This window comes from Nicotiana sylvestris, chromosome 10, assembly GCF_000393655.2.
Source record: "Nicotiana sylvestris chromosome 10, ASM39365v2, whole genome shotgun sequence".
In the NCBI taxonomy this organism is placed as follows: domain Eukaryota; kingdom Viridiplantae; phylum Streptophyta; class Magnoliopsida; order Solanales; family Solanaceae; genus Nicotiana; species Nicotiana sylvestris.
In genome coordinates, this window is record NC_091066.1 from 39,209,550 (window position 1) to 39,221,927 (window position 12,378).

Below are 12,378 nucleotides of genomic sequence, written 5' to 3' on the forward strand. Positions count from 1 at the left end.
TATTACCCATCCCATTCCTATCAGTCCCGGAGGAATTTAGGACTACTATTCCTATAAGAGGGAGGATTTTAGGCTAACTCTTAGGTTTAAAGGTAAAAGGCTAAGGCAACATACAAAACACGTAGGAGTGAATTTTGAGGGGAACATATAAACAATTAGAGGGCTCATATATACATCCGCAAACAATTCATATAAATAGCATGACTTAAACACAATTAAGGTCTGAATTTTAAAATCCTAAAGCAGAGTTTGAGTCAAAACCAGATTCATTGTATAACTCAGAAAAAAGTCTAAATCAGGCATGCCTGCTAGTTGTAGCAGTTGGTAATTAACAAAGGCAGTTCCAGTTTTATTTAGGTAATTACCTAAGACTTGCCTAGGTGTAATTGTGATGTCCTATGAGCATGATATCTATATTGATTAAGAATGCACTAGAGCAGTGGTTAATTTTAAACATGCGATTTTGATCCTATAGGCATGCTTTCTAATGATATTGATTAACACAAAAAGAGTAGGTTAGTTAATCTGATTCAGACAGGCACGAGTCAAACTGATTTTTAACTAAACTGGTTTTAGACCTTATAGGAATAATTTCTATTACAGTTGATTTTAAATCCTATAGGCATGGTATCTGATTATTAAAAGCTGACTTTGGACTTATAGGCATGATATCTAAGGGAAACGAATATGGATACATGTTGTAATGAAAATTGAACTCCAATTACATTACATCCTATAGGCGTGATATCTAATTATAAAGTGGATTTGTATCCCTATAGGCATGATCTTTACTGTTAAAGCCATTTACACCCTATAGACATGATTTCTAATTGTGAAAGTAAAGCATGCAAAATTTATTTAAAGCAAAGCAAATCCTATAGGCATGTTATCTAACAGACCATATTTGGAATCAAAATAGACCCAATAGGCATGTTATCTACCCAATTTACCCACTATATACAACTACCCACCCTTTTTCACTAATCACCCCATAATTATTAACAAATTATTACAGACCAAATGATCGAATTACAAAATAAGTGCATAAATAAGAAATTACAACCAAAGGAAGCCTGATCTTGACTTCCTCTCTGAGTTATGTAATGAACCACTTCATGCCAATATTTCAAAGCCTTTTCTCATACCTAGGTGTGTCAGAGTTACCTAAAGACCTCAAGGGATCTCGGGCATTGCTCACACCCATATTTACATAACCAATAGAATGAATGCAGTGTGGAAGGGACAACCCTTATATGTCCAAGTTCAGAGGGAGCTCAAGAGTCCCAAGGCAAGGCCCATATAAAAGGGGCAGAACCTAGATTCTAAGAATATAGTGGAAGTGTAGAACATAGTTTGAAAAAGAGATTTATTTTTAAAAGCTAGACTGACAATCCATTTTGAAAGCAATTAGAGACAAAATCAATTTAAATCAGTAGTAGTAGTAAAACTCAAAACTACACAGAATCAGTAGTCATTCAAAGGGATCAAGGGGTTTTGGGGATACATTTGTTTGTAAGTCCATGAACCCAGCAGGGGTCTGGTTTGGTCATGCACAGCAATAGCTGATGATGGCATGGCCACAAACCAGTCAAAGGAACACAAACACATAGAGGGGATATGGGGGTTTGGGGTTCATAAGACAGAATATGCTTTAAAACACACATAGGGAAAACATTAATCTAAGGGAAAAGGGAACATATTACAGTATGCTAATAATGTAACTTGACTGCAGAAACATGAGCAGAAGTAGGCAAGAGTGAAAGAAACTGAAGTAACTAAGAAGCATGTTGTTGTTGGGGCTTAAAAATTAACTAGGACATACCGGTAGAGAAAAAAAGTGCAGAAAGGTAAAGCAAGCAAGATTCCATAGTCTAGCCTTGGCTTTCAGCCGGCTAGACAAAGCAATAGCACAAGTAGTAGTAAAGAAGGAGAGAGTTTTTGAGTGTAAGTGTGTGTTCTGAACTCAAATTTTTTGTCTCTTTGAAAGAAGAGGGGGTAGGGTATTTATAGTTTTTGAAAATGAGTGAAGAATAAAGTAATAAGTAAAGTCTTAACACAAACATGGAAATAATCACAATCAGAATCAATTAACAGAAGTGATTCCCTTTAATTAAGGAATCACTACTTAACGGATACTGACAGGGTTAATTAAGGAAAGAAATCAATTTGGGACATATTGATTATTGCCATATAAGGGGGAAGTAAAAGTATGAAGTAAATAATTGAGACTAAGTACAAAATATGCTTAGTTTTGGGAAAGGATTCAGCAAGATTAAACATCACAGTAAATGAAAGGAATCAATTAATTTTAAACATGAGTAAAAAAAATTATGGTTTATAAGGGAACCCTTTGTAATCAGTCGTGAGATTGAGGAAATCAAGATCAATCAAGAAAGAAACATGATTTTGCACTTCAACATATAAATAGAATGAACAGAAGTATCAGATATGCAAGGCCAAACACATTGGCAAAAGAAACAACACAAACATACAACAGTAGCAGGAATAAGCTAGGATTCAGTAGTAAAAGAGATCTACTCGAAGCACAGTAGTCAACAAGGTCAAGTAGTCACATAGAATCAAAAGTGAAGAAAAACATAGTAACAGGTAAGAAAGTCAGAAACAAGTAAAGACCTTCAAACTCATAGTAATAAATGAGGAAAACTCTTTTAAGAAATTAGGACTTCAACAGTAGTCGAGTTTAAGAGATGATAAGAACTCAGAATCAGATAAGTCAAACAAGGAAAAGAGAGTCAGAAACAAAGAACTTAATCGAACAAGTATACATTCAAACAAACAAGGACATTTTCAGAACTCGGATAAGACCAAAAAGACCTAGGGTTTTCAACATGGTGAATCAGGTAGAAGGAAAGCATAAACAAGTGGTTTGAACATAGTGAAATCATAAACGATGTTGAAGATCAAAGGAGAGATCTTTAAAAAGAGTTTTAAGAAACCCTAATCGTTGAAAAATGAAGAGTCATTTTGAAAGAAAATTGAAGAACCTTAGAGAAAACACTTGAGAAGTTTGTAATAAGCACAGATCTAAGATAGATCTGAAAGAAAATCAAAAAACCTGAAAGCTATGGTTTTAGAGAACCCCGAAAAAAGTGAGAAAGACTTTGAAAGTTATCGATCTAGCCAGAAAAGCCATGGATCTGACTTGAACAGTCAAAGGTGGCCAGAAAAAGACCAGAGATGGCGGTTGAGCAAGGACTGGACCAGATCTCTTTGAGATCTAGCCATGAAATCACGGAAACAAACACCCAGAAGCTATAGGAGGCCAATATACCTCTTAAGCAGCCGTGGGAGTCCATGGATTAGGTAGGGATTGCAAGGAATTAGGGTGGAATTGGGCGGCGGCGGCTAGGGCTTATGTGAGGCTGCAGAGAGAATTGAGAGGAGAGGGATTCAAGAGCGGAGTTTAGTGAAAAGTGAATTAGGTTAAGGGGTCATTTGGGTTTAATTATGGAAGGGTGAATGGTGGTTGTTGATCTGAATGATCAACGACCTAGATTAAAAGGGTAGGTAGGGAATCCGGGTTTGGGTTGGTTGAAATTGGGCTGGGGTCGGGTTTAATTGAAATTGGGCCGGGGAAATTGGGTTTGATTTGGGGTTAATTTAGGCTATAAATTAAATACAAATGGATTGTTATTTAAATAGCTAATTTCCTCCTTTTTTAATTATAAACAATAGTAAATAATTTTTTGAGAATAAATTGAAAGCTCTAAAATGATTCACAGCATGTAAATAACAATTTAAAAATGTAGGGCTTAATTTTATGGATATAAAACATAATTAAATCTTAAAAAGGCTAATATTGCAATTATATGCAATTAGCTTTAAAAAATACTAAACAGAATTTTAAAAATATGTAAAAGTTACCCTACCCATATTTTTGCGTAAATATAAAGACCCAATAAATGAATCATAAAAAATAATAATTTTGGACATAATTATTGGAATTTTATGGATGAAAAAGGGAAATAAATCAATTTAAAAACCATTAAAATTATGAAAAAATAATAAAATATTTGGACATGCTTATGTATGCATTTATATGCTATTTTGAAGCTATTTTGCATACTGAAAATTTATAGGAAAAAATTGGGTATCAACAAGGGGGTGGGAGCCTTGAAATCACATAACTTTTGCTTTGTCCACCTCTATACCATGCTTTGAAATTTTATGCCCAAGAACTATGCCCTCTTCAACCATGAAGTGGCATTTCTCCTATTAAGAACAAGATTGGTTTCTTCACAACGGGCCAACACTCTATCAAAATTTTTCAAACATTCATCAAACGAGTCACCCACAACACTAAAGTCGTCCATGAACACCTCTAAAATATCTTCCACCATATCGGTGAAAATGGCCATCATGCACCGCTGAAATGTAGCCAGTGCATTACACAACCCGAAAGGCATACTAGAAAAGGCAAAGGTACCATATGGACAAGTGAAAGTGGTCTTCTCCTGATCTTCCGGAGCAATCAAAATTTGGTTGTACCCAGAATACCCATTAAATAAATAGTAGAAGGCACGTCCAGCAAGTCTGTTTAACATCTTATCAAGAAAAGGCAATGGAAAGTGATCCTTGCGGGTTACTTTATTCAACTTGCGGTAGTCCATGCACACCCTCCACCCGGTGATGGTCCTGGTAGATATCAACTCATTTTATGCATTGGTAACCACAGTCATACCACCCTTCTTCGATACGCATTGCACCGGCGAAGTCCAAGAGCTATCAGAGATGGGGTACACAACCCCGACATCCAACCACTTGATCACCTCTTTTCACAACTTCTTGCATTGCCTCGTTCAACCTCCTTTGATGTTCTAAGGAGGGATTTACATCATCTTCCAGAATAATCTTTGTGCATATAGAATGTTGGGCTTATCCCCCTAATATCAGCTAAGGTCCATCCAATTGCCTTCTTCCGCTTTTGAAGCACCGCCAATGTGGCATCAACCTACATGTTAGTAAGACAAGAGGAAAGAATAACTAGCAAAGTTTAACTAGGGCCTAAGAATTCATACCTGAGGTGTGGAGGCAACGACTTCAACTCCAACACCGGAGGTTCCTCGATTGAAGGTTTTATTGGTGGAGTCTTCTGATTCTCAAGATCCAAAGAGAGTTTCCTAGGCTCATAAGAGTAAGAGCCTATTCCATGCAAAGTATTCACACACTCCACTCGGCATTCATCCTCATTTACAACAAGATTCAACAATACTGCCTCTAGAGGGTCCTCCACATTGATCATTGCACTAGTATCATCAACTATCACTGTCGTGACAAGGTCCACAAAAGAGCACACTTCAGAACTATTGGGCTGCTTCATTGACTTGCACACATGAAAGACCACTTTCTCGTCACCCACCCGGAAGGTGAGTTCCACTGCTTCCACATTAACTAGGGCCTTCCTAGTAGCAAGGAAAGGTCTTCCCAATATGATTGGAACCACATAATCTACCTCACAATCCAAGATCACAAAATCAGCTGGCAAGATAAATTTGTCCACCCAGACAAGAACATCATCAATGATACCTAATGGTCTCTTCATAGTTCTATCCGCCAATTGCAATCTCATGGAAGTCGGTCTCAGTTGCCCAATACCCAAAGTCTTGAAAACTGAGTAGGGCATCAAGTTGATACTTGCCCCCAAATCACATAGAGCTTTTGCAAAGTTCGCACTCACAAAGGTGCAAGGAATGGTGAAAGCACTGTGATCTTCTAGCTTCGGGGACATTGAGTTCACTATTGTACTAACTTGGTGGATCATCTTGATAGTTTCACAATGCATGGATCTTTTCTTTGTCACCAAGTCCTTCATGAATTTAGCATAACCCGGCATTTGCTCTAGAGCCTCCACCAAGGGCACATTAATGGATAAGCTCTTCATCATGTCAATAAACTTCTTGAACTGATTCTCATTTTTCTACTTCGCGAGCCTTTGAGGATAAGGTGGAGGTGACCTTGGCAAAGGAGCCTTGGCTTTAGGCATAACTGTTTTCGGCATGTCTATTACGTGTTCCCTAGACGGGTTCACGTCATTCTGAATTTCCAACTCGGCATATTGGATATCAATCCTCACTTCCTCATTCACTTTCTCATCAATTACATTCTCAACTACCAATGGGATCTCATCTTCTTGCAACTCAACTTCATCACTCAAAATTTCTTTTTGCTTGGAGGCATGCACATCACCACCTCGTCCACTTCTTGTAGTTACCGTCATAACATGCCTGGAATTGTTCCCACCCTTCGGGTTCACTACTGTATCACTTGGTAGAGCCCCCTTAGGGTGAGTATTTAAGGATTGTGAGATTTGGCCTAATTGAACCTCCAGTTTCTGATTGAAGTATTGTGGGAAGCCAACTGAGCGTCAGAGTCCGCATTCTTTTTCATCATCTATTCAAACATCATTTAAATTCTCCCCATTTCATTGTTGAAAGAACTAGGACCTTGGGATGGAAATGGGGGTGGATTTTTCGGTTGTTGATACATTGGGGGCCTTTGAAAGCCTTTCCCTCGATTCCTTGGTTGCCATTGCTCCAACCACCATGATTGTTGTTACCGCCCCAGTTGTTGTTGTTGCCATTCCAATTACCTGATTATTCTGATTATTTTTCTGATTGCCCCAATTGGAATTTTGGTTGTTGTTTCCCTAATTACTATTCCCTTGTTGTTGTTGATTGCCCCAATTGCCTTGGGATCTCCATTGTTGTTGGTTGGAAGAATTTCCCCATTGGCCTTGATAATTGTTGACATATTGCACTTCTTCATTCTGCCCATCATAACTATCATCTTGGAATCCACCACCATCATTGTCATATTGATCCTAACTCCCTTGGTTTTGTTGACCTCTTTGTCTTCTTTTGTTCACTAGCATGTTGACACCCTTCATAGCATTAACCTTTCGTGGATTTTGAACCTGCTATAAATGTCCCTTTGCTAGCTGGTTCATTGTTATTGTCAGCTCTGCTTTTGCTTGCCCATGATCATGTAGCTCTTTGTGTAAGTGAGTGGCCGTAGGGTCACCCTGTGGCACATTGGCTCTACTTTACCAAGAGGAGGACGTGTCAGCCATCTCGTCAAGAATGTCATAAGCCTTATCATAAGACAGCTTCATGAAATTACCCCCAGCAAGTTGGTTCACTATGCACTGATTTATTGTGTTAATGCCCTGGTAGAATGTTTGTTGTATCATTACCTCAGTCATATCATTGTTGGGACATTCCTTTACCATGGTTCTGTATCTCTCCCATATCTTATGTAATAGTTCGGCGGGCTCCTGCTTGAAAGCTAAGATCTCATCCCTCAATGCTACCATGTGCCCCGGCAAGAAAAACTTTGCAATGAATTTATCCACCAACTCATCCCAAGTAGTGATGGAATGGTTGGAAAGTTGTTCAAGCCAATCCAATGCCTTCCCTTTAAGTGAGAAAGGGAATAATCTCAACCAAAGTACATCCTCTAACACAGTAGTTTGCTTGATCCCCCAATAGGTACACGAAAACCTTGAGATGTTTGTAAGCATTCTGATTGGGAGCACCCGTGAAATACCCTCGCTGCTCCAACAATGCCAGCATCACATTTGTAATTTAAAAATTTCCCACCCGGATTCGGGGTGGGACAATTGCACTAGCATATCCTTGGTTGGGAAGCACTCGAGGAGCCACTCTTGGAGGTGGTGGGGGAGGGTCTGGAACATTATCATTGGCCTGGCGGCCTCTCCTTTATCCTTGAGGTACAATAGGAACCTCATCATCAATATTGTCATCTACCTCCTCCCCCGACAGAAGATCTCCAAGAGGTGCGTTGTTTGTTGCCATTTTGTACCTGAGTTTGCGACACACACAAATTAGTATCACAAAAGGAAAGAAAAATAATACACAAAACTATTTAGATAGATAGCTAAAACATTTAGATCCCCAGCAACCGAGCCAAAAAGTGATCGGAGCCAACCCTACACCACTACAACGTGGCGAGAGCGGTCGAAGCAGCTTTTACCCGAGATGGTCGGGATCGAATCCACATGGAGCTAGAAGTGGGAATTGGATTCCTATCTAAACTAGAAATGCATAGGGCTCTTAATTACTCTTCCAATCATCTTTTGTTTGGTTGTTACTTCTAATATTTATGTTAATGATAAGCTAAATTAAACTAAGAGTGATTGTTTGTAAGGTTTTCTAAATAGTTAAAGAGGCACTATGGAAGTGACTTTCTCCTCGGTGAATACTTGACGGGATCTAAAGACATTATGTTGGGGATTGTGATATAGCCAATGCAAGGAATTACTCACTTTATACCTCTCGGTAGCTTGAGTGACTTTGCCCTAATTGACTTTCTCAAGACCAATAGGGTGTCAAAATTGTGCAAGCAATATAGGCTCAAGTCGGGTATTACTATCTCTAGGTTTAACCCTTTAATTGGGGCTATCAATCTCTTGAGTACACCCCAATTCCTTGTTGGACTAATTTTCCTAGACTCAAGCTCTCTTTCTCAATAAGAGCCCAAGTCAAATAGGCACAGATTAGTATTTGCAACCACTAATTCAACATGAAAAACACAAATCAGTCCAAATATCAACTACCCATAAATATCTAAGCCTTAAATAAAAAGACCAATCAAATACCCACACTAGGGTTGAGCCACAACCCTAGCTAGTGGGTCTAGCTACTCATAATAATGGAAGAAAACAGCAAAATAGATGAATAATAACCTATATGATTTAATTACAAGCTAAGATAAAGAAGATCCAGTGTTAATCTAGCAACAAATTACTCAAAATAGACAAAAAACGCCGTTCACGTGCTCTGGTCTCTTACAGATTACAAAAGATACCCTAAAAATTTGAAAAGAAAGTATTTATACTAGGCCAAATTTTCTGGACAAAAATACCTCTGATGAGGTACTGCGGTCCGCATAAAATGCACCGCGGACCGCAATGAAGCTTCTTGGATTGATTAATCATCCTCTGAATCTGGCCACCGTAGGCCGCATCAAAATGCACCGCGGCTGTAGTGGCTTCAAATGCGGTCCGCACAAAATGGATTGCGGCCGCGAAGAAGCTACTGCGACCGCACAAAATTCTCTGCGGCTGCATTGCCTTAGGCTCCCAAAAGTGCACCTCTCTGAATCTCCTCATTGAGGACCGCATAAAATGGCTTGCGGCCGCGGTGAGTCTGTTGCAGCTGTTCTTTGACTTGTTCTTAGTACTTGTGCATGTTTCACTCCTTTTTGAGCTGAGTTTGACTAATTGTCACCTTTTTGACCAAACCCTGCAAACAAGTACAACATATAAGCCTTTGGGACTATTTTGTATACAATTTTAATCAAAATTCAAGTAAAAAGGAGTGTAAAATGAACTAGAATCCCTAGTTATAAGTGAACATCTTTGATCCGTTCAGGCCCACTACCCTCTATCTATCGCATTGTGCTCATGAATTGACATTTACCAAATCTTTGCATTTCACATGAATCCCAAAGCACGTCAATTGTTATCAACTCAGTGCATATGCCACTTTCCTGACTTATACCGCTTTGATGTGCTAGCCAGATTTCGTTTTGTGCAATTGGAAAGCTAGCCCAACTGACTCAAAAGAGGACTTGAACAAAATAAGAGGAACAGAGTAAGGGACAATGGAAAGACATGATATCTAACAAGAAAACTACAAATTAGAAACTTATCAGATGTGGATACCAACTCCAATGACCATGACATGCATCTTTGGATTAATGGCCTAATCTGTCAAGAAAGTCTAATGTTCAACACTTATTATACCTCTATGCCATGAAACTGGCTTCAATGCTCCAATTATCCTTTCTAATTCACGGTCCTTATTCGAATTGCAGTGCCCGAAGGGTTTTTACCATCAAGCCTCTCTCATTTTGCTTTTTCCCTCAACTCAACATTGCCTTATGGTGCCTGTGAAGGTTTTCACCAATAAGACTCTCTCATTTTGTTCTTTTCTTCTTATTTCCTCTGATTCTGCAGATGACAAGGCATTAACCATGGTAAAAATATCATATGCTCTTGGCATGGCTAACTCAGCACTCTCAAAGATTATTTTGGAGGTCTTTTTTGGACTGTAATATAGCTTTTGGACAGGGTTATAAAGAAAGGATATCATAAAGGCTTAAAATAACTAAGATTTCAGGGTTTATTTATTTACAACTTTTGGAATCCATCTCAAAACCATGCCCCAATTTCTAAAACAAGAGAATTTGATTCTTTTTTTTAGATGAAATTTCTAAGAAAACTGCCCCACTCTTGACTTCGTGGGATTATAAAATATTTTATTTGGTGAGACCGAACCGTGAGGCTGCCGACGTATCTTGTGGTGACAAGAATCAGGTCGAACGTAGTTCAAAAAGATATTTTTTGCTGCTATTTTCCTTTCTTCTTTTTTCTTCTTTCTTTCCTTTTTTTCTTTTTCTTTTTTTCTCTCTTTTTTTTCTTTTTTTTTTAATTTATTTTTAGAATGAACTTTCTAAAACAAACCTACGGGGGCATGAACTTTTTTTTTATGACTCTAACTTGATTCCAAAAGAGGGGAGGTCAAGAAAATTAGCATAGGCTCAAAAGGGGTACCAAATGGTATAAAGTGTTTGGGTAGCTGAAAGAGGGCCTCCCAATCCCTAAAAATAGCAAGTACAACACATGCAACTTAAAGATGAAAAAGGAAGATCATGCACAATATTTCTTTTGCAGCTTCGACATTGATATCACTAATATGCCTTCCACTTTTTAGTGCCTTTCCAAGTACAGAACTATGGTTGGGTGGTTTGTTTTTCACGATGGGTACCCTCCGTCTGTTAGGAGCAAACTCCCTTGGATTTATCTCGTAACTTGGGATGCATTTGAACTCAAAGTTGCTCGCTTCAAATAGTTTAGGATGCACTCTCCCGTAACGAATTCTTATCATCCTATTAACTTTTCAAATTATCTGCCCCAGTTTCACACTTTTCGGGCTTTAAATGATCTCAAAATGTCCAAATCTCTGCTAATTTCCCTCAAACATCCCTATCATCTTCAGAATTGTTTCATTACTTCATAATTAGACAAACTTTTAAGACCATGCCTAGAATTATGCGTGCATGTCATGTCACTAGAATCAGCATGAAAAGACTATAAAAGGAAAAAAGAAATAAACAAAAACTGACTAGAAATAACAGAAAACAGGAAATTGCATTAGACAGACGGTGAAAGGGTTTGGACAACAAACAAGCAAAATACACTAGGGTTACAACCCTGGAAAAACCTAAATAACACTAAAAGGGGTATTATGACTAAATGAACTAGGAAAAATAAAAGGATAGAAGGGTCTGAGTCACAAGACAATATATGGATTACAACCCTGAAATAACTCGGACAATAGAAATGACAACAAAACAAACCACCAGGACTCCTCCCTGGCTAACCAAGAAAGGAGCATCTTTCCAATTACCAAGCTCGACATCTTAGCCATTGCGTTCCACACCAATATTACCAAGACCATTACCAATTTCAATATCATTAACTTCAGTCGTCAAGTTCCCAAGAGGATTCTCATATTCCCTGTCACCACACATCATCCCCACAAAGTATGCATCATCATGTGCAGGTAAAGGATTCTGCGCGATATTCTGGGTGTCACTGTCCTAGATCACAATTATCCCTCTTGAATCATTCTTTCTATTTCACTTTTCAAAGCACGACAATATTCAATGCTATGCCTTTGGACATTAGAGCGGTACATGCACTGTACAATAGGATCAAAACCTTTTGCTAGTGGGTCCGGAGTATAGCCGAGGAGCGGCTCAATCAGGCAGCCTGCTATCTCCATCTGAGCCCATATTCCCTAAAGCTTTCATTAGGCTTCTTTTCCATCTTGGTGAGGGACATTCAATCCAGGACAATTTCTATATTGTACTGAAAGTGTCAGGCAAAGGCCTGAGCCATATCGTCCCATGTATACCATCTGCTAGTATCTTAGCGGGTGTACCACTCCAGAGTTGCCCCACTCAGACTCTGACTGAAATATTCCATAAATAATTTGTCCTTCCCATCGGTGCCTCTCATCTTACTGCAGTAGCCTCTCAAATGGTCCACGGGATCTCCATGTCCGTCATACAAATCAAACTTTGGCATCTTAAACCCAGCAAGCTATTGGATGTCAGGAAACAAGAACAAGTCTTTGTAAGACACACTCATCTGGCTCCCTATACCTTGCATGTTTCTTAAAGACTGCTCCAAGATTTTCACCTTCCTGGATATCTCATGTTTCTCCACTATCTTAGCAGGCTTTTTAGTTTCACCGGGAGGCTCCAAATAAGGAGCGTAAGAGTATGGATCCGAGACCTTGAAAGTTGGTTCTGGAGCATAGTGTTGGG